Below are 4,700 nucleotides of genomic sequence, written 5' to 3'. Positions count from 1 at the left end.
CGTCCGGGCGAATATTTGACCGGGGCCATCTGCTTGTTTGTTGACGGTAAATCTGGAAATGGGAAAGCAAATGGGCAGGAAACGAAAGAGGGGGTCCTTTTGGGGGAAATTCAATTAGCGGAGACTGATTTTGTAACTGGACTCCAGGGACAGTCACATTCTGGAGTTAGAAGGCGCTTTGCGATTTGTCAGCAGATTTGATTAGGATATAAAGTGACTTTCGAGTCGTAGTGGATTTGATATCATGGGAATTTAGGGTAACTTTAGATTAGAATTGATTGTTGTCATGTTTTCAGTGCCGCGTTCTGATAGTATAATGTTTCTCTACCTTGTTTTTGTTCCAGAATTTTGATGAGAAAGATGGCATTTGTTACCTCTAGTAATACACACACCTACACACACACATATATATATGTATGTGTGTATATATGTATATGTATGTATGTATAGTGTGTATGTACGTGTACAGTTGTACATTTAGGCAAATAATTATTAATTATTGACACCTATGATCATTTTCAGTACCATCATATTTAATAGTACCACTTCCTTATCACTACTCTTGTTTAAGTATTTGTTCTCTTTGTTACCTCTTTGAGAACTATTATCGCTATAGTTGTTGTCCTTTTAATACACTACCGCCACTCGGCAGTTTTACATTAATTCATAGAAATTTCAGTATCCTGAAACAGAATAAACCTTCAAATAGTGGACATATCTCCACTCGATTGTCAGTGACTCATCGTCATTGACTTATCGTCCCATTGTGAACCATCCGTGCCGACCATTTTGCGACATTTAAGAATTTCTCGCCCTCTGTGAAAAGCGCAGCCCCTGGAATTAGCCGAGGAATTAACCTGATTCCACGGAGGTCATCAGAGGTCATTATCACTGTCGTCTTTCGACGAGAAATTCGAGTCGATTCGGTTCGCGTCCCGTCTTGGAGAAGCGGCCCAGGTGAGAGCGGAGACACCTGGGTGGTGTGATCAGTCATCGCCTGACTGGAACACCCCTTTCCCCCATCCCCTCTCCCCATCCCCATTCCCACCTCCCCTCCCCTCCCTACCCTCTCCCCTGTCCTAATTTTTTCCCCACGGCGGCAAATCGTAGGGACGATTACCACCGGAAGCGTGATTGCAATATTTGCATTTTCCTTTAGTAAGATGGTACTTTTTTAGTTTTCTGTGAAAGAAAATTATTGTGCCGGCTCTGATTGTCCGTCAGCACTTTTTTCTGTCCGCACTTTTTCTGTCCGCCCTCAGATCTTAAAAAACTACTGAGGCTAGAGGGCTGCAAATTGGTATGTTGAACATCCACCCTCTAATCATCAAACATACCAAATTGCAGCCCTCTAGCCTCAGTAGTTTTTATTTTATTTAAGGCTAAATTTAGCCATGACCGTGCGTCTGGCATCGATATAAGATAGGCCACCACCTGGTTATGATTAAAGTTTCATAGACCGTGGCTCATACAACAATATACCGAGACCACCGAAAGATAGATCTATTTTCGGTGGCCTTGATTGTACGCTGTAGCGGCTGTACAGAAGTCTCTCGGCGCATTTTGTACTTGTTTTTGCCTTAAAAATCTTGTGTAGGCTGTCTCGCTGAAACGCATGCTAGGTGACTGATGTATGACAATGATTTTGTATCAAGAATGTTATTTTGTCCCTGTCTTTTCTTTGAAAGTGTGGACAGAGGTTCGTAGAGCGACGTCCAGCTAATATTGCTGCCTTTATTTTTGCTTTGTAAGACTGTAAGTATTTTTTTAATGAAAGAAAACCAAATTCTTTAAATAGTGGCAGTAATTAGGAGTAAGAAAGAATCCGCTGTATAAAGAGATTGCCATCTAGAGTTCATTGCTGCCAGTGTTTGAAAATCTTGCGGTAAAAACGTGGAAGTATGTATTAAAAACAACGATAAGTATTAAATTCATTAAACAAAGAAACAAGTAAAAAATGCACCGAAGTTTCTTCTGCGCAATCGAGTTTTCTGTACAGCGCATAATCAGGGGCCACTGAAAATAGATCTATCTTTCGGTGGTCTCCGGTATAGTGCTGTATGGTTTCCGCGGACCATGAATCTTTAACCAGGCCCGGTGGTGGCCTATATCTTATATCGTACTTCTTTGGAGTGGTAGAGTTTTCGACTGGTACGCTGTTGGCTCCTTCGACTCTCGAGCCGCCAAAGAAGAATTAGAGGAATTTATTTCTGGGTGATAGAAATTCATTTCTCGTCATAATGTGGTTCGGTTCACACAAGTTGTAGGTCCCGTTGCTAGGTAACCAGTAAGCCACGTAAAAATAAGTCTAATCCCTTCGGCCAGCCCTAGAGAGCTGTTAACCAGCTCAGTGGTCTGGTTAAACTAAGATATACGTAACGTTGCCAGAAGCACGGTTATAGCTAACCTTAACCTTAAATAAAATAAAAAAAAAAAAAAACACTACAGGGGCTAGAGGGCTGGAATTTGGTCTGTTTGATGATCGGAGGGTGGATGATCAACATACCTATTTGCAGCCCTCTAGCCTCAGTAGTTTTTAAGATCTGAAAATTAAACGGCTTTAGTGTGAAAATATAATCTTGAAAATTTTTGTTTTGTATGTAATGTTTAGAGAAATCGTTTTATAGTAACTTGATAACCTACAGTATACCTTTCTTTGTATATTCATCATTGTGTACTTTCCTAGTTCAGAAACCGTTCTCATTATGTTCATCATATCGCCATTATTGTCTCCTGCATAATGAAATTTCATAAATTGTTTCACCTGTTTTGAAACTTACCATCACTGTGTGTAGAACATTATGTTGTGACCAGGTAACAAGCAGTCTTTTAAGTGTCTTTATTTATTTTTTTATTGTTTTTTATCAAACCAGTATTGTGCCCTTTGTTCATTGAGCAATTATAATAGGATTATGTAAATTAAACGATATACCTTTCTTCAGCGCACTTCATCGCCCGTGAAACCCGTCTGAACCCAAAACGTAAATATCCCCACAAAATCGTAACAATTCTTGGGTACTGATGTTTGCAAATTAGTACACAAAAGGAATTTAAACACGTTCGGATCTCGACTCCTTTTCATAATGCAGAACTCAGTGGGACGGGCCAATCAGTAACCTTTCTTTCCCGTCCAAAAAGATAACATTAAAGAGAAAAACTCTACTAACGTCTACAGTGCACCGCGCGAGGGACATTAACGGCACTACAGGGTGGTCTTTTGGTGACTGAAAAGGAGGCGTAGGATACAAAAGGACACCTGTTTGAAATGCGAGTGTCCTGCAATGTCCAGCGCCCACATGTCGCTTCCGCGCCCGGAATAATGACTGGCTATACGCTTCGACTCACTTTTTGCACCGTTTTGATGTCCTCCAAAAACTGACGAAGGTGACGAAGGGTTGGCGGGCGGGGTGACCTCCATGCTTTTATCCCGAGCAGATACGAAGAGAGAGACTCTGTAACGACTCTGGAGGATGTGGGTAGCCGTGGGGCCCTTCGAAGCCACCTATAATTGACCTGCTGGAAGCGGAAGACTCGGGAAGCGGGATCGTGTATCGAGGTCGGAAGGATATCCATTTGGGTTGGCACCAGGTGGCAGGAATGGTGGTAATTGGCGGCTGACGGAGGGGAAATCTGTTCTCGTCATCGCCTGATGTCGAGAGCTGAGATTACAGTCCTCGCTTTCGCGTAAGATCGGAGAGATAGATGGACAAGCATAGGGTGACGAGGCTTATTGCAAGTTGTATTCTTGTTTTTCTTCTCGCTGGCCTTGTGACTTTCGTACTGGTGTCCAGAAGCGTTAGGCGCGCGATGGCTCTTGAAGTTTTGAAATTGGACTCCACTAACTAACGCGCATTTGACGAAGTCCTTACGAATTTAGCGGGTTCAGATGCTTATACAGGTTATTTTTTTAGTATTTTAATTTAACAATGTTAGTTTATATACACACACACACACACACACACACACACACACACACATATATATATATATATATATATATATATATATATTATATATATATATATATCTTCGTTTTTAATTGCTTTTTTTCATATATATATATATATATATATATATATATATACATATATATATATATATATATATATATATATATATATATATATATATATATATATATATATATATATATATACATATATTATCCATTTATTTCTTGTACTCTTTTAGATTTTAGTTCAAATGTTTCACTTGATTAAGGCCCGGCATTCACCAATTGTTTGTTGGCCGAGGTCTAGTCAAGACTTGTGACTGAATAACAAAATTATTTTTGTTTTTTAATACCAGGGACAACAATGCTTTTTCTGTACTAACTTGATGAAAATTTTTTTTTATTCTAAAATGGAAATACCAAAATTGAAAAGTGATAAAAAATATTATTCAGGGTAAAAGTTTTTAGAAGGATTTAAGGAAAATATTAATTCCACTTCATTATGATTGTGGGGTTTGAATGTTAAGGCATTTGATAAAATCCTACCTATACCTACTCTGTTGGCTACCGGGCCTCATTATGACCCATTTCCGCTTACATCAGGGTGTTAGGGCCTGTTGCAGATAAATACACGGTATTTTTAATCGTTAAGGTCGTTAGCCTATAACATTCACCCTTTCAATCTTCCCCGAATTCTCGTGATATAAAATTTCAAGGAAACCGCGTTTTCCTTCTTCTTCTTCTTCTT

This window comes from Macrobrachium rosenbergii, chromosome 5, assembly GCF_040412425.1.
Source record: "Macrobrachium rosenbergii isolate ZJJX-2024 chromosome 5, ASM4041242v1, whole genome shotgun sequence".
Classification (NCBI taxonomy): Eukaryota; Metazoa; Arthropoda; class Malacostraca; order Decapoda; family Palaemonidae; genus Macrobrachium; species Macrobrachium rosenbergii.
The sequence above is the reverse complement of the archived record's forward strand: the minus strand, read 5'-3'. Positions refer to the sequence as shown.